At 40.1% G+C, this 27,504-nt stretch overlaps 1 protein-coding gene across 15 annotated transcripts in view; it reads left to right on the top strand.

The window, feature by feature from the left end:
* The window catches only part of TSNARE1 (t-SNARE domain containing 1), a 483,485-nt gene that overhangs the window by 259,869 nt on the left and 196,112 nt on the right, over positions 1–27,504 (top strand). The gene's annotated exons all lie outside the window — the stretch shown is intronic.

The raw sequence follows: 27,504 nt of genomic DNA, 5'->3' as shown, positions 1-27,504 counted from the left end.
TCATGCTTTCTTTTTGATTTGTTTTAGGTCAGGAAATCAGTTTTTTTTTTTTGCTGCAGCAGCAGCACATTGCTTCAGATCACCTAATGGTGTGGTAAAAAGGCTTTTTCTTCATTCCATGATGGTAGCTGCAAGGCTTTACTAATATCCTTGAGACTTTAAGTCAGAAAGGGGAAAAGAAGCCTTATGGAAGTAAAGGATGATGTACAATTGCTAACCTACTAATACCTTCTCCATTTAGACTGGAGAAAATTCTGATATATATTTTTTTCTACTGAATAGAAAAAGCTCAGATGACAAAAGCCCTGAAGAGTCCTAGCCAGTCACCACTAGTTGGAGAGGTAGTCAACTCTATCCATGCATACTGGGAGGGACAAGGATGAACCAAGTGTAAAAGCAAGACCCTCTAGAGATTACAGTGGAAGGAGATCACTGAGAAGGTGTTTGAAATACTCATTTCACAGAAAGACCGATTCATGTCTCTCCTTTTTGCTAAAAGTTGCCTGGTACTGCCTTGACAGTAATACAGTCTTATTCACACTGGAATTATAGTAAACATCACAGGCAATGCTAGCAATATTGAGCAAATATCAGCTTTCAGAGACTGGTACCAAAGACATTTTATGTCCTCTGCACTATGCAGGCTTATCTTCTTCAGGTATTCTTTAATACTTTTAGTTGTTATTTTATGAAAGAAGATGTTATAGCTCCTTTCCAGCAGGTCATCCCCTCATCTGTAGTTGTGCATGCTGTTATTCCCCTCCAGTTGCAGAACCCTACACTTGCTCTTATCCAGGTTTTGTTGAATGGTAGCACAGCCATCTGATCTCTCAGTCACTCTGCCTAGCTTCATATCATCACTCTGTCTTTCCCCATCAAATGGATGGGTAGAAGTCTGCAAAGTCTGGCGTGTGGGACAGTGTCTGTATCTATGACTGCACATCCTTGGAAGAGGAGCCTCTGGCATAACCCTGTGTCTGGTGGCTTTCCCTACCATCAGTGGGGTTGCTCTGTGGACATCTCATGGACAATGTGTCCACATGCTCTGACTGGTCCTAGGTAAATGAATCAGCATTTAATGGAATGCTAACATGGTTCTGTGATTATTGAGTAGTATAGTCATAGAATGATGTGGGTTGGAAGAGACCCCAAGGATCATCAAGTTCCAATCCTGCTGCCACAGACAGGGCCACCAACATCCAGATCTGGTACAAGCCCAGCTCTCTTAGCCCGTCTTTGTAGGGGAGGTGCTCCAGCCCTCTGATCATCTTCATGGCCCTACTCCGGACCCTCTGCAACAGCTCCACAACTTTCCTGTGCTGAGGGCCCCAGGCCTGGACGCAGTACTACAGATGGGGCCTCACAAGGGCAGAGTAGAGAGGGACAATCACCTTCCTGTGCCTGCTGGCTGCCCCTCTTTTTGACAGGATACCATTAGTATTCTGAGCTGCAAAAGCACACTGCTGGCTCACGTTCAGTTTTATATCCACCAGGACACCCAGGTCCTTCTCTTCAGGACTGCTCTCAAGGAGTTGTACTCCCAGTCTGTATACCTACCTGGGGTCACTCGGATCCAAGTGCAAAACCATGCACTTTGGTGTGTTGAACCTCATTAGGTTCACACAGGCCCACCTTTTGAGTTTGTCTAAGTTGCTCTGGATGGCATCCCTTCCTTGCACAAGTCCTGGTAGATGACATTGGTTGCCTTCCCTTTGTCCACCAATGTCATCACTCCATCATAGAAGGATACCAGATTGGTCAGGCATGATCTTCTCTTGCCATGCTGGCTGTCTCGGATCACCTGTTCATCTTCCATATGCCTTAACATGTCTTCTAGGAGGATCCTTCCTAGGCACAGAGGTGAGGCTCATCAGCCTGTAGTTCCCCAGCACCTCCTTACTCCCTTTCTTGTAAATGGGAGGGATGTTTCCTTTTTTCCAGTCCAGACATCCATGAGAGCTTTTATACTGAACTTGCTGGATTAGTCCAGATGAACACATCCTTTTTAAGCACTTCTTTCTGAGTCCTGTTCCTTTTTGAGAAATAAATCCCAACAGAGGTTTTTTTTGAATCAGTACTTTCCTGATATGTTTATTAATTCATTACTCAAGGAAAAAAAAAAAAAAAAAAAGAAGAAGAAGCAAAGAATGAACGGTATAAAAGTTGTCCAGGAAGACAAAATATGCCAACACCCCACCAAAAAAGTGTTTCTAGTGCTTGGCAAGGTGTTGCTAGTCTCACAACTTGTAAAAGCATGTTTTTTTTTCCTAAATGTTAAACCTCAAATACCAAAATGCAATAGCTTTTAAATATTCATAGCATCACAGAATCACATAGTTTGGAAAAGACCTCCACCACCTCCCTGGGCAACCCATTCCAGCTCCTGACCACTGTTTTGGAGAAGAAGTTTTTCCTAATATCCAACCTGAATCTCCCCGGCACAACTTGAGGCCATTATGAATAACATGTTGAATTGAATTCTGATTTAAGGGTGAAGAATTGTTGTTGAAGGATGGGAGACAGCAGGGCTTTGGGTCAAAGATCAGTCCATATCCAGCCTGCTTTAACATCCTTGTCTAAACTTCTTTTACTGAGCTGTCTGGGACTAACAGGACCTTTCTGAATCACTGTAAGCATTCTCTTCAATGTCTAAGGCTTCCTTCTTTCCTTGTACCTGTAGCAAGCAGTGCTGCTACAGCAGTAATCATCTGCTTACCTTTAACTCTGCCTTTTTTTTGCTAGTGATTTTTGGAGCAGAAGTCACCAAGTTCTATCTTTCCTTGTCAGTTCCCACCCACATAGCACATGAGGGATCAAAGCTGCTTCAGATGTATCACCTTGTTCCTATCTCCATCTCACAGCTGGGGAAACCGAGACATTATGGATTCTTATGGGCTGGTAGAGCTCCATAGAAATGTAAATGCCTCGCCTAAGACCAGGAAAAGAGTTTCACTGCCAGGATTAAAACTCTGCCCATTCTGCACTTCTGCTCTGAATTCCCTTCTGAGCATGCTGGGATGTGAGATCCAAATACAAGATATGGCGCTATCTAGCTTTTAATTTTTCTACCCTTATTTGAATTGCTAGGCAGATGGAACGTGCTCTTGTTCACAAAACCCACTGTCATCTATCCAACTTGGATGAAGATCAAGGAAAATGCTAATCATCATTTGTAACTGAAGGCAGAACTCCCCTACAGGGGGAGCTTGCTGTGCTCTGAAGTTTTGCCTGTGATATCAAAACTTTATCAAGAGAAGCTAAATAGCGAGCTGTCTCTTTGAGGGCATGGAGCAGATTGCACTGTCAATGAGAGAGATAACTTCTTGCCCTCTGAAAAATCTGGAGATATGAAGATGAGGCTACAGGAGGGAGGAAAGAGTTGCTAAGATACTTGTACCCATAAAGCACACCTGGGGTCAGCTATGGTGGATGAAGCAATAAGCTCGTATAAAAAAAAGAGTAATCTGAGTGCCGTGGGGTTGACAGACAGATGTCTGTAGGGGGGAACAGGTACAGTGCCTCAGAGCTGAGATTTCAATTAGCATATGCTTATTTTACAAACGATAGCTTGCTGCTGGCTGCACTCACCAAAGGGATCTGTGTCCAAAGCCATCATACGTACAGCAGCATTTTGCTCATGAACAGAGGCATTTTGCTCATGAACAGAGGCACTTTTCTTATACCAAACTTCTCAGCAGCCACCTTTCTCACCATCCTAAATAGTTGACAGTGATGAGGAAGAATAGCTTTAAATCTCAAACAGTGCTGAGAGCCCTTGTACTCTGTGAAGAAGATTGCTGTATTCTCATGTAAGAAAAAACTCATCTTAATGTGCAAAAGGAAAGCAGGGTACCGTCGTCTCTTTGCCTGATTGACTCTAAGGATTGGCCATAAATTAATGGGTTAGGAGAAGTGATGACACTTCTGTATCTTCTGTGCTGACCAGGTTTTTGGTAAACCAGCATGCTGCTGGAAAGCTTCAGTTTGTCAGCCATGAAATTAATTTGGTGGCTTGGTCTCAGCTAAGAGCTGTACGCTAAAATATGCTGTACCCAATCACTGCACCCACAGGGGATTGCACAAAGTAGCTCACACTTTCCCCATCACCCAAAACACACAGCAGCTACTGCATTAGCATCACTCCCTGCATTTCGCTTTATCCTTTTATATTGCCCTGAAGATGAACTCTCTGGAGACCTCATTTGTGACGAGAGGAATTTCTCTCCTTCCTTCTTGTTCCTTATTAACTGCAGATGAACAATAAAAATGTGGGGGAAAAGAATGAAGAGTAACCACAACGAATCATAGAATGGTAGGATCTGTCTAGAACTCTCCTGCAATGAATAGAGACACTACAGCTAGATCAGGCTGTTTAGAGCCCAGTCCAAACTGACCTTGAATGTCTCTAAAGACTGACCATGACTTCTTTGCCTCCTCAATTTAAACACCTGCTTGTGAATATGAACCCCAGAGTTTGGATGCTGGGAATTTTGGGGTTAAGCCTCTCCACTCTGGATATACCTAGAGGAAATAAATGTCACCTTTGTTTGTCATCGTGGATTGCTTAAGAGGGAATCACCTGCTACCACGTTCAGTTGGGTTTAAGCCATGTTCCTTCAGTTGCTTTCTCTCTTGTTCTTTCTAATTTATATCGCTGTGAAAGGTTAAGGAAGGTGACTTCAGGTATTGCCATTAGAAAGTCAAATTGCAAAAATAAAATATTAAAACTAAATGCCACGGTGGAATTGCTGAGCTAGGGAATAAAGAGCTTTAGATGCAAGCAGGGATCTCATTTCTCTCCCAATCACCTATCTCCCTATCTAAGGATTAAGCACTCTGCATCTTTTAGTTTTGAATCTTCCAGTTTAACTCCAAGCACTGATGAATATCTCTCTTTTTTCTTTTTTTTTTTTTTTTACCTCTCACCTGTTAAAATTTACAGGACTCTCTTTTATGTGGACCACAGTAGAAAGCTTATATCTACTTTTGAGATATCTCCTTGTATGAAAGAAAATAAGGAGGGTCTATCATAAATCAGTGGATTATGAATATGGCTCATCTTACCCCAAACACAACTTAGGAATTTGGTGAGTGAGGTAATTTGCATATAGGGTAGATCCCCTGCTGTTGGAAATTGGTGTAGGTAACTGACTTCAGTGTTGATTACTATCAGCTGCACATAAACTCATTTCTTATTTTGAATGACTTTCAGACACCACTAAAAATACCTATGAACAGCATTTCTTTGGCGTGCAGCTTTCCTCTCCCTTGGGTGTTTTACGGAAGAACAAGGTATTTTGCAACTATGCTCCAAATGCCAGCGTGGAGCATCTTTCTACATTTTTTCTTCTTGTCCACCCCTGCAAGAAACCATGTTGTTCCTCTATGTCAGAATACAGTCATCAAAGCCTGGTGTTTGGAGCACTGATGCAGGGAAGAGCAGTCAGATGGAGAGACTTTGTGGAAGCGTGGTCCTTGTTGCAGGCAGCTGAGAAGCAGAAGGATTTGGGGCCTGGAAACTCCACAGCACAAAGGTGATCTAGACCAGACTAGGGCACAAGAATGATGTTCACCAGTGTCGTCATCACCTTATAGAAGACAGCTGCATATCACTGATAGTTATGGTATCCAGTGGGAGGTGTTCAAGGCCAGGTTGGATGGGGCCATGGGCAACCTGATCTAGCACCTGATTTAATGGTTGGCAGCCCCGCCCTTGACACAGGGGTTGGAACTAGATGATCTTTGAGGTCCCTTCCAACTTAAGCTATTATGTGAATCTATGATTATTTCTGGATGTGATCCTGGGCACCTTGCTGTAGGTGTCCCTACTTATGCTGAAGGGTTGGTTGGACTGTCTGATACACAGAAGTACCTTCCAACCTCAACCATTCTGTGATTCCCTAATACCACAGTGTACAGTCTTGGCTTCTGTCCTCTTCTCTCTGAGCTTCCCTTTTTTTTCTCCATCCCTTGATTTCCCCTGAAACAGTGGCATAATTCTGCAGCACTGTGCGTGAATGTAGTGAGGTTTGGGTTAAACGCTATCATATTAATACCTCTTGCTCATCTTTTTCTCCCTATTCCTGTAGAGTTCAAGCATCTATTTGTTATGCTCCATCAAAAAGACTGTCACAAAGGCTTTGCAAGAGCTGTGAGAAGCCAGGGCTTTGTTTCACAGGTGGGTTTTCTCTGTGGGTGTCAGGATGGCACTGTGTTGCAGCAGGGGATGGCTGAGCAGATGCAGGCTCTCTGATGCTTGGTGACCTTCAAATAAGTTGAGGCAGGACCCCATCCTCAGAGATCTGGGGACAGGAGTGCTGCTGAAGTGCTACCTGCCTCTTCCACACAGTTCCCATCTAAAAAAACAAAGACACTGGCACTTTCTGACTGTATTGCATTAGCACAGTGATAAATTAATCCTTTCGTCTAAGTGATGCTAGAGCTGGTAAGTGGTGCCAGTCTGGCAACCTTGTGTTATTTATTGCCCGGCTCATTGTGCTTCCTAATATCTTGTTTGCTATTTTGGAAGGCATCAATGCATTAAGCAGTGGTTTTCCCCGGGCTGCTCGAGTCTGTCTGCTGAGCTCATGTGCCAAATATAGGGCCATGTGAGCTGTACAAGCCACTTTAATTTTTCCCTCTCACACTTGCATTCATCAGTGTTGAACATCATTCACTGTCATATTATAGAAAGTGCTTAGGTCTTTCTGATGTTCGGAACAGCCCTTTCCTGTCTTGGCAAGCACGACTACAAAAGGACAGGCTGTTTCTGCCCTGAGCATTGCCCTCACTGGCTGACTTCTACTTCTTCGGCATCCCCCACTGCCAATACAAGCTGGGAGATGTAAGGGCAGAACACAGCCCTGCTGAAAAGGACTTGGGGGTACTGGTGGACATAAGCCAGCTGTGTGCCCTCAAAGCCCAGGAAGCCAACCATATCCTGAGCTGCATCAAAAGAAGTGTGGCCATCAGGTTGAGGGAGGTGATCCTGCCCCTGTACTCTGTGCTGATGAGACTTCACCTGCAGTACTCTGTCCAGATTTGAAGTCCTCCGTACAGAAGATACATGGACCTGTTGGAGTGCGTGCAGATGTGGGCCACAAAAGTGATCCAAGGGGTGAAACACCCCTCTTATGAGAACAGGTTGAAAGAGATGGGCAGCCTGAAGAAGATAAGGCTTCGAGGTGTCCTGAGTGCAGACTTTCAGTATCTAAAGGAATGCTGTGATAAAGAGGGGTCAGACTCTTTATCAGGGTCTGGTGTGGTAGAACCACCTATTTACCCTCCAGTTCAGGCAGTTATAGCGGTCCTGAGTTTATTGATAGCCCTGTCTCAGGTTCCTGCTGCAAAGAGCCTGACCAAGATTACAGTCATAAACAGTCTTCGACATGTGAATACAGCTTTCATGTTAACATGAATGCAGGACCATCATGATGTCAGACTGAGATTTTTTCATCTTGCTTTTGTTGTTCTGTAGATTTTTTTCCTCACCACTGATTCTGCCTCCTGGAGCACTAATAAATATATTTAACAACATGGCATCCAGCATAATGCCCAGAGGCAGCTGACTATTAACCTTTTGCTATGATGGAAACTGACCTACTTCTAGGGGGTTTTTTGGTGTTTTTTGTTTCCTTCTTCTTTCTCCTGATTTGCTTTTGCACTGACATTGTTTTGTACCTCACTCCAGGGTAGTTACCTTCTATGGTCACCTCAGGAGTGACGATCTCACAGGCCTTTACAATCTGAAAAAGAATTAAATCAACTGTTTTACACTTTCTTTTTCATTTCCACTGAGCTATTGACTTGTTTAAAGGATTACAGGGATAAGTGAGCTGTGATTTTACTTACATGGCCCAGGCAATCTCAGCCTTGCATGTGTTTTGTTGTTTTGTCCTGTTTTAGCCATTTTACCACGAAGTGCAAAGTTTTATTACTCTATTCATCATTCAAGCAGCCAAGACTTTTTGTAAACCTCAGTTATTGTAACCTTCAATCTGCAGTAGGGGTTGTTCCTAAATAAAGATTAAATGTTAGTGTTTGCAAGTCAGCTGTTGGATACTGCTGTTCATTAGGACTTTTTACTGACTGAGGCCTGATACCCTTTCCCTAGCTCTGCATTTCCAGTATGTAGATTCCCACACGTGACTTAAAGGTCTCATAATAAAAGTATCTGAGAAGACACTTTTAGGACATATTTCGTCCGATTTTAAACACCTGCTGGACCATGAATTCATCTGTGGTGCAGCCTGTTTCTTTTCACTTACTGAAGTACTTGTTGTCTCACAAGTTCTGACATCTATCCATAATCACCAATATCTCTGGTTTTCTTTAGATAAATACTGGCCAGATTCTTTGGACAAAACACTATTTTTTTTGTGCATTTGATTCTTTTAATTTGAATGACAGCACTGCATTCTTGTTTCTCTCATCTTCCACCTCTGAGATCACCTTCGCACACTGACATAAATTGGGAAGCTTTTGTCACTTGATCTTGCATCTTTACCTGTTTGTTTTTCAGTGACCCAACTTAATCTTTTCTGCTTTCTTGTAAGACTGTAGCATAGTTCTTTATTAACAGCAGTGTTTTATTTACCCTATTCGTAGTTAGAGAGAAGATGCATAGTATTGTCTTGATAATTGTGGAGTGATGACTGAATGAGTAAATGCACTTATAAACTGTCAGTCTGTGATAATGAAATTAAAGAAAAACAATGTCCTCATTTTGATGCTTAGGTTTAATTGAACAAATGAAAAGCTTTCTATTTAGTCATGCCAGGGTTACCTAAGTAATAGCCTGGCAAGCTGCCCTTTCACCAACCTAACAGTACATTCCACCTATAAAATAGAGGAAAAAATCAATTCTAATGAAAAAAAATAATAATTGAATCTAATGTTAATTGCAGATCAGTTCAGGAGAAGGAATTTATTTTGTGTTTTAAGAAAGCTAAGTGAAAATGTGAGCAAGAGAAAGGTTGGCTCATTTCAGGATGAAATTCATATCCTGGAACTTGCTAGTGAATGGTGTAATAATATGGCCTGTGATACGACCTTACAGGCTAGCAACAGTATTTTGAGTTGGGTATAAGATTTCTAGAGATGACAAAACATTTTTTCTAATTGCAGCGTGCAAAAATCTTGTAACCTTAAGGATTTTCAGAGTTCACTTCTACAAAAAGACGACCAACCCTATCCACTCTTAAAAATCTACATTTATTCAAAGCTCCTCAAAGGATTGACTTTTTATAATCATCTAAGTGTAACAAAAGTTCTCAGTAGTGACACTGTCTTGAAACTCAGAAGTCTCTTTGCTGGGCCACTGAGCAAACCAGGAGTTGCCATTAGGGCGCAAGCAAAACTCAGTCTGAGACAAGCACAACAAAATAATATTTAGTCCCAGTGAAGGGTTTAATCCTAATGTTTCTTTGATGCCATATACCTCTTTCCCTCTTCTTGGAAGAATGCAAAATGTTGCTGCCATAGCAGTGAAAAATCTCTTTCTAAGATCAGGTTTTGATTCTTTTAGTGAACTAAGATAATTCAGTACTTCATCACATTTATCATGTCTTTCTTGGGTGTAGATGTGGATGTTGATGCAAGGAAGGAACTACTGCAAGACCAGCTAATGTGTATGTATTCCTCAGGTAAAATTTCACGTCTGCAGTTTGAGCCCAAATCTAGCCTACTGTAGTTGGACTGAGGTAATTCTGGAAGGAGGGAGGATCACAGCAAGCAAGAATGCACAGTCCTTTCCCTAGGAGCTGAACAATCCAATTTCTGTTAGGAAGGGAGCAGGGAAGTTTAAAACCAGTAGCATTAATGGAGAATTTATCAGGAGAAAGTGAAAAGGCTAATAACCAACTGAAATGCAGCCACACTTCCCTGAAGTTTAACTCTTCCTTGGTAATGCAACTTCACTTTACGTGCTTATAATATGTGTGTTAAAGGGGAGAGGAAATCATTGTCACTCATCTAATTCCTCCTGCCCACAAGTCCACAAAGCTCAGAAATAAAGGGAAAGGTGGGGGGGCAAAGGAATAAAAGGAAAAAGTGCACAATTAAAATTGGAATGAAGCCCTTCGACTGGCAGCTGTCATCAGCCCTTAGGACAAGTGATAAAATGCTACATTAAAGTAGCTGCAGTGTGAAATGCCATTGACAGAATAACGACGATGGGAAATCGCTTTATAAATGTGCTTACCAGGATAAACAGATGTGACTGAGGGCAACTCCATTCTGTCACTAAACACTCGAAAGGGCAGAATTTATGGCAATCCATTTTCTGTTTAATAAATAAATAAATAAATAAACCAAAAGAAAGATAAAAAAAAAAAAAAACCCAACCCAACCCTGAGAGTCTTCAGAGAGAGGTGAGAGTTCAATGCACATGTCAGGGTAGGAATCAGACCAGAAACACTCAGTATTAATAAACCACTTTGAGAGTCCAATAAATCTAAATGTGGACTGTGATGATGCTGAGAAAGAGGGGCCAATTCCTGACTATGAATACTTGGAGAACGCAGGAGCCACCCTATGAATGTGATGTGGGGTCTTTGAGAGTCAAAATATGCAAAAGGAGATTAATTCTGATTGTCTGCTGAGCTGAGGCTGGTGACCGGTAGATGCTCATGGAGGCTGCCCAAATTTAAAGGATCCTTTAGGTTCTCTTGAGCAGCTGAAGGTTTTACCATTCAAAAAAGTTGTGGACAAGCTGGAGGGGGTCCAAAGGAAAGTCATGAAGGTGATCAAAGGGCTGAAGAGCCTTCTCTGTGAGGAAGGATTAAACAATTTATGTGTTTTCACCCTGGAGAAGAGAAGGCTCATGTTGGACCTCATCACAGTATTCAAGTACGCAATGGGTGTCTACAAAGAGAGCAGAGGATCTTTCTCTTTACAAGGGGGCACATAAAAAGAAGGGGGAATGGGTACAGCTTACCCTGGGAGAGGTTTCTTCTTGATATGAGAAATAATATATTTATGTTTTTAAGTGAGGACCATAAATGACTGGAACAGCCTCCCAAGGATGTGGCAGAATCTCCATCACTGCAGATTTTCAAGATGCAGTTGGACAGGGTGATATATAATCCCACTGAGGATCTCTTTTCCCACGAGAAGTTGGACCTGATGATCTTCTGAGGTTCTTTCCAGTGTGGGCTGGTAATGATTTTATGATCTCTGGCATGTGAGACACCAAAGAGGATGCATTCATCAATGTTCAGCAAGAGACAGGGCCTTGCCAGCATCCTGGTGGAAAACAGTGATAAGCCAGTATGCCTTGGGCAAAGCATGTACTGAGTCTTACAGGACAAGGGTCTCTACAAGAGATTTCATCTGATAAATGTCTGCCTTCAGTATCTATAACTGTCCAGGCAACAGCAAGCAAATGCAAATTCATTCGTTTTGCTTAAGGAAAGCAAAGCTTCATTCTGTTTTTATTCTTAATAGCCTCATCATGTTGACATGTAAGGGAATGCTTTGGTTGCATTTGATTGTTTGTATACCCCCACCAGTGCTGCTAGCGGGAGATGAGTAGCGGTTGATATGGGCTGGACAGAGAGCTCAAAGCAAGGGCTGATGCCAAGTAGTTAACAGGCTCCAAGGCTGCCAGTGTTGTCACCAACCAAAAATCAAAGCAATAACTCAGTTTTCTCTCTCCTTTAGAAGTGTTATTGGAACTATGGAACTTTGCAGATGGAGGCCTGAGATATGTAGGTTAGATATCTATGTATCTCTATTTCATTATACTCTATGGCATATAATCTAGGTTATGATCAGTGTTCTCTGTGTTGGAAAATTATTCATTTTGCCAATCTGCCTTGAAGGACCAAAAAAACACAATTAGCCACAGTGTTAACAGTAGCTTTTTAAAGGTATATTTAGCCCAAAAGTAACCCCCCCCAGTCCTCCAGTTCTCATCCCACACTGCTAGACCCATTTCCCAGTGCTTCATTCTTTGAGCTCTTTCATCTCTAGAGGGAGATGTGTGTTGTCAGGAATGAACCAAGCCCTCCTCTGTTCAACTCTAGACCCTTACCCAACTCAAATGCAAACTAAAACAACTCATTGAAAGCTGATGTGAATTCACAGATGAATTCACACTCTCGATAAAGAAGAGATTAATTTTAATTCTTCAGAATTAACATTTCCTCTGGGGGCAATCAAAGGTGAGAAGGAAGGCAGGACAGGGGTTTGGTTGGCTTCTCTGCTGAGTAGCTCCTGATTTTGTAAGCCCAGGGATATGTGCCCTGTCAATGCTTGGCAGTTTCTAAGTGCAGACTTCAGGAGAGGGATTGGTTGCAGTTTGTTTTTACACGCAGCTGATAGATGGCACACCGTTGTAAGGATTCCCTGCCTGCAAATGCTATTGTTCCATGCTAAAGAGGTGAGTTGCTCCTGTCTGATTACTATCTGTTGCTATTTAATGACAGAAAATGTCTTCATTGCTATTGAAAAGTTGTGTAAAGCTTATTGAGTTTTGCCTTTTATTTTTGTGGACAGGGATGTTTAGCAGAGCAGAGATTTGCTGAATTTATCTTAACACGTAAGAGCTTGGGGAGAGGTGTGTGCTGTAATCAGTTTAGTGACTCCAGCTGATAGGAAGTTTGTGGCTGCTGTCTGAAGTAGTGCATCTCTGTCTGAGTTCCAGGGTTCGTATTGATTGCATTGAATATTAGACAGGCAGAGTTAAGAGGAGTCTTTAAACATCATCAAATCCATCTCTCAGCTCTAAGATGGGATCAACTACCCAAATCATTAACTTCTTGTATGAATGTCTTCTGTTGCAGTTCAAGCCCATGAATTTCTGTCCTGTCTATGATGGATAAGGAGAACAAATTATTTCCCTGTTGCAGCAGCTTCACATACTTGAAAAGCCTTATCGTTTTTGGTGCATGCACTTGAACCTTTTCTAGTCTATTGGGCTGTGTTTCTGATATCTTCGACCACTCTCCCATTGCTTCTCTATGAACGTTCTCCATGTGTCCCACTAGTTGTGGCTTTGCTCCCAGCAGCCCTAAGGGCTTTTATTTTTGAGAACTTCTTCAGGGAAAATTTTTTCCTATTCTATTTGTCTTATTGTAGACCCTTGTATTGAACAGGCTGCCCAGGAAAGTGGTGGAATCACCATCCCTAGATGTTTTCAAGTTAAGTGTTGATGTGGCACTTATGAACATAGGGTTAGTGGGCACGATGGGGGTGGGTTGACAGTTGGACTAGATGTGATGATCTTAGAGATCTTTTCGAACCTTAATGATTATATGATTCTATGGTTCATTATTTGTCTTCACCCTTGTTTCTTATTGTGTTCCCGTAATTCAACAAGATCAGTTTGGATTCTAATTGAGTGTTCTGGCAAACTTAAACATTTTTGAGCTTCACTGAATCTATGAATTTAGTAACCCTGCTCTCTACTCCAAAATGTTGTTGGGTCCTGGACAAACCCATGAAAACTCATCTCAGTGCATCCTTCCAATATAGTACTGAAGTAAGGAGAAATACTTTTTAAAGCAATCTATCTGCTAATTCTCCTGCTGTGTTTTCCACAACCGCAAATCATACGTTTCACTACTTTTTACAGCAGTTGTACCATTGTCAGCACACGGTTGACAGTAAGCTGACTAGCCTATAATTCCCAGACTTTGGTATTTTGTTTTGTTCAGATTGTATGCTTTCATTCCAAGTCTTATGGAAATTCACTTTATATCCCCATGAATTTTCAGTTAACAGCTCTAAGACTGCTTCAGCTATTTCTCTGAAACCTCCAGGTTAGCATTTATGAGTCCCAGACAAATGGAAAATATCTAAACCTTAATCTGAACTTCCCAAGCCTATTGTTTGGCCCTCCATTGACACTAAGCAGAGCCCGGGGAAGTTTGCTGAGCTGTAAATGTATGTGTAGTAGACATCAACATGTCATCCACCAACTGCTCTATAAATAGTGTCTCTGTCCTTTGGAGATTTAAATGACCTAGACTATTTTCTAAGTAAGCCTCTCCCTCATCTGTCAGTGGCACATAAGCAAAACTGACAAAGTAAAGTGATTGTTTAATTATTTGAATGAGAGCTGCTTTGGTCAGAGGGAGAGCTGTTTGTTATTCATATCTGTCATTTCAGTTATTGACTAGTAGTGTTATTCACAGTACTGCTAGGAGATGGACAGAAGATCTTAGAATGTCAGACACCTACTGGTATAGCATGGGTGATCTGCATACGTAAGAGCTGTTAGATCTGTATATCTATTTATCAGTTATATACATGTATCTGACACTATCCTGTTTTACTTTTTAGAAAGATATATGCATCTCTGGATGCAAAATATTGATGGCCCAGTTGTTCTCCAACCCCAGAATTTGGAGTTCTCCTCCAGAAAATTGTACTGTTCCCCATCTACCATACAGAGTGCCTCTTGATGGTGACTCTTGAATTGTTCTCTAAAGGAAGCAAAACCTGGGCTCAAAATGATTATCTGTTAACCTTCCATACATGTGAGTTGTCTTCCTTGTCTTGCTTCTCCTCAGCTCTTACTGGGAAATGACTCTGAAGCCTTCAACTTACAGTGGTACTGATGTAAAGCAATAGGTAGTTCCGTATGTCTTTGAACAGAGAAGGCCAAAATACCAGAAAGATTATCTTCTATCTGCCTAGATAATGAATCATAGAATCACAGAATGGCTTGGGTTGGAAGTGACCTCAAAGATCATCTAGTTCCAACCCCCTGCAATGGAAAATATGATAAAATTATATGTACGTTGTCCCTGTGAAAACAACCCAAGACCAGATTCTTCCGGTGGGTGGTAACAACAACAAAAAGCCAAAGGAGGAAAGGGTAAGGTGTGGAGAAGACACAACAGGGATAAAGTAAAGCATTGCAAGCAATATGAAAGACATGACAAAAGCAAACAAGGAAGGAGTGGTGGAGTAAATAGCACCTGGAACAGTAGAAGTGAATGTCTAACGTATCTAAAGCCCATAATGAAGAGGAACTGATGGGGAAAATCTGCTCTGGACAGTGAGATCAATGTGGCTATGAAAGTAGAATGGAGGGATTCATGGCTTAAGTAAATAAAACCAGTGAAATCTCAGGCATTTCAGTGTGAAAACAGAGAGAGAAAATAAAGAAAAACTGTGGATGGCACTCCAGATGTGATCTTGACTCCACACAGGGCAAGGTAAGAGTTAAACCAGGTACCAAACTAAGAGCATTTTCTAAATGCATCTTGACCACCAATCAGCATGAACATATGGATATGTTATCTGCAGAGTTGGTGGATCGAATTGCATTTTTGGAACATTTTTCTCTCTGAGAACAATGACTCAGAGGATTCTCCCTCTTTGCAGTGCTACTTAGTATTTTGCAGACTCATCTCACTGGTTTAAATCTACTGCTTTCTGAAGGTGCCTGTCTCCCTCTTGTGCCTACTGAGGAAGCCTAGGGAAACTTTTCTTCTGAGTGACTCTAGGATTGTAGGGTGTAAGGATTTGCACCTTTCTAGTTTCTTTATACTGACAAAAATGAAGGACTTGCCCTGAGAATCTCAAAGCATATTGCAAAAGTCAATAGAATAACTTTTCTAGTTCATTCATACTTTGCAACTCACTCACTTCTGAGATATGGGCAAAACACTGCTCATCAGCACAATGTAAGTCACTAAGGTGGTTTTAAACAAGACATGGAAATTTCCATCTGGAAATAAATACAGAAAGTTGAAAAGTAATGCAAATGGCCATACATTTTTCACAGTCTGCCTAAGGCAATGTTTATCTGATGGGAAGGTGTGTAAGAAATGAGAGCTGCTTGTACTAGTTTTTTTTTTTTTTTCCTATTAGAAATTTGGAGGCAATCCAAAGGGAAAGAGATGAGGAAGAAGTATTACACGTAATTTATAAAGAGAGATTACAGGAATTTACCAACTGCAGGCTCAGAAAGTGCAGCAGTGATTAGTTGAGCCATGATGACTGCATTGAGATACTTGATGTGTAATAGCATTGGAAAAAAAAAAAGGATAGAATAATTTAAAACATTAAGCTTGAAAGTAGTAACAAATTACCAGATAGTAACTAGAGTCAGATAAGTATGAATTAAACATTAAGAGTAATCGATGAACAATGAGATTAATCATTTTGGATATAATGGATACTTCTAAAAAGAAGCTATCTTATGTGCAGAATGGAACCTAAAGCCATATGAAGGTTGCTCTAGAGAGTCAGCTCCATCAAGTCTGATTTTTACAGGATGTGTGAGCTGTCAAGCTTTCCTTTCCTAAGCCTCTAGCTGTGCTTTAATTAATTGTCCCTCAGGTGCCTTTACTCAGCATTTATTCCTTTAAGGAAGCCTGCATTATTGGCTGAGAATACACAAGATGAGTGTCAACAATATAGTCAAGCAGTCCACAGAGCTGAAATTTCAAGTAGTCTGCAAAGAACATGCTGTTTGTTTTTAGAAATACGTAGGACAAGATGTAGCAGATCCATTTTCTTTTATATAGAGATGATGTCTTCTCTGTGCCCAGTTTTTACCATTAAGAACTGTTTGAACTTTGGGTAGAATTAGGATATGTGATGACTGTCCTGGAGGCAGAGGACAGATGCTTCCAACATTCAGTGACATCTTTAAGAGACAGTGTCCTCCCTGCATCAGAACCATGGACTCCACCTGTACTGAAGATTGACTCCAGATTCTATTTACAATACAGCTGTTTTCAACCTGAGAACTGCAATACTGAATCATTAAGGTTGGAAGGACCACTAAGATCATCTAGTCCAACCATCATCCCATCCCCACAATGTCCACTAAACCACATCCCTCAGTGCTTTATCTATATGTTTCTTGAATGCCTCCAGGGACAGTGACTCCATTGTCTCCTAGGCAGCCTGCTGCAATACCTCACCACTCTTTCTGAGAAGAAAATTTTCCTAATATTCAGCCCAAACCTCCTCTGGCACAACTTAAAGCCATATAGCAGAATATTGTGAAAAAACGCTATGTGTTGTCAGTCTCCATTGTCTCTTTTTCTTTCCCTTTTCAGTTAAAATTAGATATTTTTCCTTTATTTTGTAAGAATAAATAGTGCACCTAAATAAATGAGAGCTGCCGAATGCAGCAGTTCATAGCTGCAGATCAGATTCTGCAATCAGTGTTTTACTTAAGGAAAATAATTGAGTGGCAATTGATAATACATGACAGTTTAAGATTGCACTAATTGCTTGATTTCCCAGAACACCCCTAAAAGGAAAATGTATTTCTTCATTGTATGTTTCTGGTTAAATGACCCTCATGGAAATAAATCCAGAGTGAAGAATTAATAGTGCTGCAAACAAAGTGTAGAAAAAGTTGAAGTTTTTGTCATAATCTTTGCACCGTTACCGTTTCTGAAGATAACATACTGCCTGCAATAAACTACCTTTCCTGGGGCTGGTATCAGGCAGTGAGATAGATTACAGCTACTTCCCACACTACTTGTATTAGTTTATATACTTCAGCCCAGGGCAGAAAGTAGGTGATGCTAAAGGAAAAGTCAGTGTGTAAGATACTGAGTTTGGAGTTTGGATATGAATTTCCATATCTTTGGTCACTTAGTTCTTGGGAGATCTTCTTCTGAACAGCTGCAAAAATGTGTAGCTGTAAGTATTAAAATAACTTCATTAATTCAGGAGACTACGTGTCCCCAGATAGCATTTCTATTGCAAATTAAATAAATAAATAAATAAATAAATAAATAAATAAATAAATAGGTTGCAGTTTGAAGCCATGCATCTCCCTTCTTGCAGTTTGTTGCTGAAGAGACCCATGGCTCACTGGTGCAGTTTGGAAGCTGATATAAAATGACCGTATAATACAAACTAATAGTTCCTGGTGGACAGGTATCGACATCATGAACCAGTTCATGGCAATTGCATCTAATCAGTGTGCTTATTGCCCAACTCTTGCAAAAGTCTGAGTGAGCTGTTGCTGATAAAAGACTATTCTCAGACAAGGCAGTGGATCATTATGGGTGGACAGCTCTTCTCCACTTGATGTGGCTGTTTTTATGTCTGTTTTTATGTCTGTTTTGTATTTCATTTTTGTTCTCAATGCATCAGACCAGCAAATTTCACAACCCCTGAAGCTGTGACTTGTATTCTAGTTTCTAATGGTTATATGACTTCAGAACTTTTCTTCATCACTAGGCATTTCTGTTTCCAGAATATGAATGCCACAATATCAGCAATTCATTATCTTTGTTTGTATTTATTCTTTATGTATATTTTATTTCTGTTGTGGCACCAATCTGATTGCCCCATAAACGTAAATAAATTTAGCTATGGAATGGACCCCTTAATGCACCTCACAGGAAGCTGGGACAGGTGACTTGTAGAAAAATCACACAGGAGGATTTCTGGCATAGCAGAAATCAGAAACAGTATTTCTAGTCTGCTAGCCTTTTTCATATGCAGCTCGGTGCTTTGTTGGAAACACAAGAGTATTGATCTTTTTTTGGTCACAAAGTAGCTAGAAACTTGTTTGTGAGAGAGCAAAACATTGGATTTATCATTTGGATGTGAATAGTTGTTCTGTGATGTTGTCCAAATAAAGGCATAAACTAAGATGCACGTAAGCAACAAATATTAGGTGTGACCAGTCTAATAGATTGTTAATGTTATTGCTTCCAAATGTGTGTTATAATATCCCACCTGTGTTAATAAAATGCAGTGACAGTAGACATGGAGGAAAGGGAAATAAAATGGTGGCATTGGCCCTTCTGCAGAGAAAAGCTGTTATTCTCCGCCATGAGTGCCCCAATGGAGACATTCCAGGTCAGGCTGGATGGAGCTCTGAGCCACCTGTCCTAGCTGTAGATGTTCATTGCAGGGGAGTTGGACTAGTTGGCCTTTAAGACCCTTCCAACTCAAACAATTTTATGATTCTGTATTTGTGAAAGTAATGAAATCACTTCCCTTTCAGTTCACATAGGGTGTGGATCTCCCTACAGCTTTCACTGTTGGCATTGAGCAGTTGGGGACTTTATGACTTTCCATGGGAAGAGGAGGGATTTGGAAATGGAGGAAGGGCTTTTCATTGCAGAATGTATAAATGCTCCTGATCTCATCCATCACAGATGAGTTTTGAAACATTCATCTGTTTGCTCTACATGTTGACTAATAATTCCTTTGCTCTCCACACAGATGTTATTTCTTGGTTTTCTGGTAAGAACCTTTCTTGCTTGATATTAAAGAATCAGAAAACCATAGAATCACAGAATAATAGAATGGTTTATATTGGAGGGGACTTCTCAAGACCATCTAGTCCAACATCTTCCAATAGATCAGGTTGCCCATGACCCACTCAACCTGGCCTGGACATCTCCAGAGATGAGGCATTCATAGCTTCTCTGGACAACCTGTTGCAGAGGCTCTAGAGCCTTCATAGTAAATAACTTATTTATGTCTAATCCAAATCTTTTAGTTTAAAATAATTAGCCCTTGTCAAACTGTATTAAATATGAAACCACCTTGCCATTAACTTTAAGATAAAATAATATCAGTACAACATTTGTTGTCAGAACCAAGCGAAGCAGACTAATTGTTTGTTTGCCTGTTATCAGAACATATCGGCATCCTTGCTTATCTTGCAACAGAGTGATTATCTAGGAAAAACGTGTGAGATTTAGGTTCTGTTTTGCTCTACTGTAGACTGAAATAGGCTATGTTTGTGTCTGCAATCTGCTAAGCCTTAAATGCCCAATTACCACCTGGCATATGTTGGGGGTAAGTAAGATCTTAAAAATATTAGTGTATCTATACATAGTTACTGTTTGTACAAGAGGATGTGTTTGTGATTGGGTATACAACAATAAAAGTGTATATATGGCTGTATGAGTGCTCACATATATGTGCATATATGAAGCCAAATACTTTTAATAACTGCTGTTTTTAGGTAAAATGATGGATGTAGATTAATTAGAAGTTCAAAACCTTGGTTAATAACAAATTTTTACATGATCTTTGCTACTTCCTGGTATGCTTCAGATTCCCAAGTATAAAGTGAGGATACTTCTTTCAAATCAGAAGTATTGATGAGGTTTTCCATTAACTCATCTCACATTTCCACATTGAAATGTCTTTGAAAGGTCTAAGTATCTATTCCTATCATTTGTAGTATCCCATTTCCCTGAGACACCAGATCAGTTCTGACCTTCTGCATGGACTTGGAACTGATAAAGTTCTCATGAAAGAAAATACCTGTCCTAAACAGTCTGTGATATATACAAAGGGATACTGAGAGATATCAAATATGTGGAGGATAATGATAGCAATGCATATTTGTAGGCAATGTGATTTAAATACACAGGTGTGAAACACCAGCAAAAGGTGACTAAAAGATGCTAACAAAATACTCAGTTACGTGGTGTAGCACCTTTATGCTCCTTATCACACCTTTTGGGTAGTATCACAAAAGATGAGACCTATTATTAGCACAAGCTGTCAAGACAGGTCTTCAAACATGGTTAGATGGCTAAGGGGAGAGGAGCTTTCCAGGGGAACTGCCTATCAAACAAACTCCTGCTCAGATTGCTACTGGTCAAAAGGTACTCTGAGGTGACTTGGAGACTTGGTGGTCTTGGTGGAGACAAGGTGACTTGGAGGTCTTACATCCAATTTGTTCAAGAACATCATTAAAATTAAGAGAAACCACATAATGTGTGAGATGTCCATTAGGGTGGACAAAGGGAAATGAGCTGCATGAAATATGTTGATACCTTTTCTATTCTTAACTGTTCTGCAGGAGTCATTCCTGCCTTTGCTTCAAATATGTGGTCATTTGGGCTTTCCGAGTGCCAGACTTGCCATCTTCAGTACACAGAAATTTGCTCAAATATTTGCACTGAGGAGGGTACGGTAGGTTGAACATATCATTGAGTCAGTGCTCAGAGCATAATGAATAATATTTCCAGCTGGCTGTTCTGAGGACCTCTGTTCATCCCTGTTGAGGTCCTCTCTGCTAAAGCCTCACCTCTGCCTTATGAGATCAAGGCATGTAATAGAATCATAGAATGTCTTGAGATGGAAGGGACGGACAAAAATCATGGAGCCCTCCTGGCTCCACACCGGACCACCTAAAATTCCAATCCTGTGTCTGAGAGCTCCTTGAACTCTGGCAGCTTTGGCTGTACCCACTGCCCTTCAGTGTGACATCTTTTCCTGATACCCACCTGACCCTCTCCAGATGCACCTCCATGCTGTTCCCTCTGGCCCTGGACCTGTCAACAAAGAGGAGAGCTCAGTGCTGCCCCTCAGCCCCCTTTGAGGAGCTGTAGGCTGCCATGAGGCCTCCCCTCACCACCCTTTTCACACCATCACTGTTTGGCTTTTGGTGATCAGGAAGAATGTTTATGCCACATTTCTTGGTTTCACTGCCCCTGAGAAGATGTGGGATTAGCATGCTGAATCTACAACCAACTATTTTAATTATGCAGTGTAATGCTACACCTCCCAAGATGGCACCACCAACAAAAGAGAGGGAAAGCACACACAAGTGAGCAAGAGGAAGAGAGTAACTCCCCACACTGGCTCTTGTGCTGTCCCAGAGGAGATCTAATTCAGTCTGTAATTGCTGTTCTATATAGCTTCTGCCCTCAAAACAATTTTCTGCTGGTCTGCTGCTGCTTAGGTTGAATCAGTTTGATTTATAGAATGCCTTTTTTTTTTTCTTCCCAGCCACAGACAAGAGAAAAATATTTGTTGAAAGATTGTTATAGCAAGATTTAGCTTTTGCACATCTAGCATCAGAGAAGCTTGCTGACTTCTTATAAACTTTTTCCTATCCCTTTTTCCCTCTGATTTTAAGAAGAGAAAGGGGATAGATGGTGACCATGCATGGATTAGTCCTTCTCTGTACTTTGTATAGATTATTCATATGTACTGGACCAAAGAATAAGAAATGCCCCAGTGGTATTGCAAATTATAGTATATGTGGAACATCTCATCATCTTTTTGGTGGAACTTATTAGATACTACAAAGCATTTGGGTTTTGTGGAGTTTTTTTATTCCTTGTTTTCCCCCTCAAGAATCAAAGAATCATTAAAGTTGGAAAAGACCACTAGGATCATCTAGTCCAACCATCAACCCATCCCCACCATGCCCACCAAGCATGTCTCACTCTGCCACCTCTACTCTTTTCTTGAAAACTTCCAAGGATGGTGACTCTACCACCTCCTTAGGCAGCCAGTTCCAATACCTCAGGATAAGTAGTAGGGTTTTTTGTTTGTTTGTTTGTTTCATTTTGGGGGTGTGGACACCTGGACATTATATTACATATTTCAGAATTTCCTTCAGGTTTGTTTATAGATTGTTCCAAGGTGGTGGGGCAGAATGGCACCTCAGTTGTAGATTTCAGCATCACCTGAACGTTTAGCCAGCAAATAGTATACATGTTAATTGGTAGCCCTGTAAAATGTGACTGGGTAGTTTGCAAGTACACATATACGCCAGTTTGCTAAATAGAACAGACCAATGATATTTCTGATCCCATTTTTTACACAAACTTAATCAAAGATCCTTAGAAGCACATGTGTTATCCTTTGGGCTGACACTGATAAAGGATTCTGGAATTTTGCTAAGTAGGACAGAGGAAATATTGATAGTATGTGATTTTTTTGCATCCTTTTCCAGAGAGCATGTTTCCCCTTTCTGGTTTATTTAGTGTTGTTTTTGTGGTTGGAATACAGAAGTGTCCTTAGAATATGAGTAATGTCAGGGCTACATTCTAAGTTTTCAGTATCAATAAATCTTCACCTCATTAGTCATGAAAGTGGAAGTGAGGGGAGGTTTACTTATTTGCTGTCTTGTTGACTATCTCAGTAATGTTCATTCTGTTCATTTATGATAAGGTTGTTCCCATCTTGGGAACAATGTCTGAGTTTTATGACTCAAGTTGTCCCCAGATTCATTTTTAAAATGTTGAGATTGTGGTCTTGCTGAAGTAAAAAATGGGAAATGTAAAGTTTCAGTTTATCTGCAAACTCATATTTCCAAAAGTTACTGTGCAAGAGTTGGAATTTAAGAAATTTTCCAAATTCTGAGTACTTTGCAGTGACATTATTCACTTACCAAGTCAGGTGAAATTACTCATTTAGTCCATCCGTTTTTGCTTTCTGTTCAGAATTTACTGAACAGATTTTCTCTGTCCAGAGTAAATGCTCCAGTTCTTTAGAATTCCAGATTCTCCTATTTCTCTGGTTTTCTCATTCACATTACTTGTTAATTGGCAGTTCTCTACTTCCTTTGGTTATCTTTATCATGTAACATTTATTTTCACCATATTCTGGCTGTGTTAATGACTCGTCTTAAATAAACTTCTTCTTTGGAAAAAAAATTAAAAAATAAAATAGATGAATGATTTAAATCTGCCTCCTTCTTGCTGCTGAATGTAGGGTCTGAATTGTTGACAACCAGTCGAGGCTGATGTTGATTAAAAAACAAGAAACTCCAACCTAGGTAGCAGGCAAGAAGAACACATTTTTGAAACAGGGGCTGCTGTTGTACTCCCAGTTTTGGTGGAGTCAAAGAGATTTATGAGGAGCTTTATTTCACTCCGAATTCTGCAATGTGTGCAAAACTGGGAAAACCAATGCAATTTGATTTTGTTAACAAACTCTGGTGCCTGGCAAGTTCAGAGGTACTTCATGATAGAGATAACCTGGCAAGGAGAAGCAGAAACATAGCTGCTAGGTATATGCCATTATAGATGGTCTTTATTTCTAGCTATTTTTCTTTCCTCTATTTTTTTTTCTTTTTGTTTTGCTTACATATATCAGGTGCTTGGAAACTTCACATTGCCAGGTTAAATTATTCAACATATTCCTTGCTTCAGGTCAGATTGCTTTGTACTCTGTGCCTTACGACTGCCTCTGTTGTTTTTTCTTACGCTGAGTAGCCACATTTTTTTCCGTCCTACCACCTCAGAATCTGGTTTTAAATAACCCGTATTTGCTGAACAATAATTCTAAGCATTGATACAGTGATTTGAAAGGGATCTATACACTGCAGCCACAAAGTTGTTCACAACTACTTGAATAAAAATGACAAATCTGAAACATAATAGTTCATATACAGTGTGAATTTCCTTTCTCATTCCTTCCCTTCTCCTTCCTCGTCTTCTCATCACAATATCCTGGGATCACCAAGAAGACAGCTCAATTCCTTGCAGTTAAAGTAGCTGAGGAGGACCCTATGTGGATCCATCTGATCTTTGTTAGACCAAATTGCCTACATAGTTTATTCCAGTGGAAAAACTGAGTGGAGGTGTAAGTCAATATGTTACAATAGCCTCCATCTAACCTAATGTACATACAAATAAAAGGACAAGTTTTAGCCTGTGCTCACTTGAAGTGCTTTAAAAGAAGTGGAGCAAAACAAAACAGACTGGTTAAAGTGTGGAAAGAATTTTATGTTTCTAACAGAAACCGAAGACTGATGTCAATGGCAATGTAACCAAGAGAGACAAATGAGCATTATAGGCTTTTTTTTCAATGTTTTTTTGTTAGTTTGTTTGATTGCTTGTTTAATATTTCCTTCATCATCTTTTACTAAGCAGTTAAAGGAGAGTAGAACAACAGATTCAAGTTAATTCTCATTTCTTCATATTTTATTAAACTTTCTTCTTTCAAAAATTTTTACTAAAAACCCCACAATTCCTCCATCCAAAAAATCACAGCAAATTTCTCCTCATTCCTTGGCAATGATTTATGACCACAGCGATCTGGTGTAATCAAAGTTACTTAAACATTATTGCTTTTTAAAAATATTCTACAGAATTTACAAGTTATAAATAATACCATTCATAAGTAGAGCTTCATTTAGGCTGACAAGTGAATCAATGAAGTGCATTTTGTGATGCATTACCCCATCTTTGTTTGCAGGTTTTGGCTGTTTTTTTTTTTTTTTTTTTTTTGTCTTTGTTGTTTTATTATGATTTCTCACAATTTTTTAAGTCTTTTGTTTCTCCTACCTCCTCAGTTATTCAACATTTTGAACATATTCACAAATTCACAATGGTACTCTCAGGCTTTATTGCCAATGAGTGTGATTCCATTGCATTTTATGATTAAATGTTATGCCACTTTCATTCTTATGACAAACTTCAGAAGGATGTGTATTCATTTCGTTAGTCGTTTCCTAAATTTATCCATAACAAACTCAAAATTCTTTAAAAGTGGGATGGAAAGAAGCTGACTTTTTAGCGTGATGGTAGAGTTGTAACAGTATCCAAGCAGACAAATTAATTACTATGCAATTAGCCCTGGGAGAAGCATGTTCTTCAGAAACACTTTCAGTCTTTCAGAAAACATCTTGATCTTAGATGTTAGGCATATGTTGCTGCTCCTCTGTTGTGCAGACGTAATGATGAACTTGTGTTTGATTTTGATTTTATAATTCTTGTGTTATCCAGACAATTGATTCTGTGAGTGAACTAAAGTAAAGAAGTCTGGTTTGTTATGCCTTTGTATGTGTTGTTTGGATTTTTTGGTATCATCATCGTGTGAAATATTTATAGAATCAATGCACTAGCATATCTCTATTTTGAATTCTCTGTTGTCTGGTTGGCAAGTTTTCCTTAAACCCATTTATCTTCTCCTTCCATGAAATTCTTAGAAGCTTAATATCTTTGTGCCACTCTGTCAGATATAGTTGCAATCAGCCAACAAAAAGTTTAGAAACTCAAGAGTTGTGTGAAAGGGTGGAAAGAAAAGCTGAAAAGACATGTCAGCAGAGCATGAGAACTAAAGACAAAGGACAAGGAAAAGTATGGATTAATGTCTTCTTCAGCTTACTCTTTACTGCTAAGACTGCTCCTCAGGAATCTCTGGGTTCTGGGACTAGAGGGCAAGTCTGGAGCAAGGAAGTTTATTGATGATAGAGTATCAGGCCAAGGGGCATTTATACCAAGTGAATATACCTTCATCCTTGGAGACATCCAGAGTCAAGCTGAAGGAGGCTCTGGTCAACCAGACTAAGCTGTAGATGTCCCTGTTCACTGCAGGGGAGTTAGACTAGAAAGTCTTTAAGGGTCCATTCCATCTCAAACGATTATATGATTCTGTGATAAAGTCCATGAGACCTGATTGGATGAACCAAAAGCATTGGAATTTTCCAATGTCATTGTGAAGCCGCTCTTGATTATCTTTGAAGAATGGCAATCAGAGGATGTTCCCAAAGACTGGAAGAAAGCAAATGTAACTAACTAACCTGATTGCTTTTTAAAATGAGATGACTGTCACCATGGGTGAGTGCAAAGCAGTGCATATTGATTATCTTGACTTCAGATCCTAGATGTTCAATAACAGGTGATTATGCTGAAATCACAACAGCCTTGATAGGCTGGGGAAATGTTCCATGGAAGAAACTTCATGAAAATACAGTAACTGGAAGTGACAAGTCCTGCGTCTGGGGAGGAATAACTCTAGGCCCCATTACAGGCTGGGGACTGGCTGTCTATTTGGAAAGCTTGCAGAGAAGAAGTATCTTCTTCAGAAATGTCTTTGAACCAGGCTCTGAGCAACCTAATCTAGTTGTAGATGTCCCTGTTCATTGCAGGGGAGTTGGTCTAGATGACCTTTAAAAGTCCCTTTCAACTCAAATGATTCTATGATTTTGTGATCCTGTTATAAGTCCAGATGGGCAGCAAGCTGAAATTGAGCCATCAGCGCACCATTGTGGGAAAAAAGGCCAGCAGCATTCTTGGCTTCTTAAAGCAAGAAGCATTGCCAGCTGATCAAAGGAGATGCTCTTTCCTCTCTGTTCAGCATATCCAAAGTCCTGGGTCCCCAGTACAAGGGACACATGTATGTACTGTTCCCAGTCTGTGAACATCCATGAAGATATGCAAAAACAAGTGGGCTTGGTTCTGAGCAATCTGCTTGGAGCATTGTATTAAATGATTTCCAGAGATTTCTGGCAGCCTCATTGTTTCTGTGATTCTTTAAGTTGTACAGCTAAACTAAATGCATCCTATTTGAGTGTCTTTTTTTTCTGCTCTGCTAATGTTGCCTCACTGGTAGTGCATTTAGCAGTATCTGCATTATTATGTCTGTTATTGCTAGGTTAATTGTTTTTATAAAAGGCAGTGACATAAAAAGTCAACATATGCTCACATTTGCTCTTGTATATGGTAACTGTTCAGATAACAGGAAAACAAAGTCGCTGGAGATTGCTGTCTTAGAACTAGGAAAATTTCTGTGTTTAATCTATTAATTTTACTTTTGGTACATTTAGAAAGGTATAAATGAATCCATTCATTAAACACGGCCTGATTGATAGATTGATTTCTTGATGGTCTACCAATAAGGAGATTCAAATTTAGTGATTTTTTTTATTGGATCACCACCAATTTACAAATAATTTTTTACCAGGTGAATGCCAATCTAAAAATGGGCTTCTCCTATGTAAGAATCTGCACTTTAGGATGAATGGCTTGCACCAAATATATCTTTTTTTTGAAAAGAGATAGGTTTGAAGCAGTTGTTTTT

Source organism: Gallus gallus, chromosome 2 (assembly GCF_016699485.2).
Source record: "Gallus gallus isolate bGalGal1 chromosome 2, bGalGal1.mat.broiler.GRCg7b, whole genome shotgun sequence".
Classification (NCBI taxonomy): domain Eukaryota; kingdom Metazoa; phylum Chordata; class Aves; order Galliformes; family Phasianidae; genus Gallus; species Gallus gallus.
Note: the sequence above shows the minus strand (reverse complement) of the source record. Positions and strands in the feature narration are given on the sequence as shown.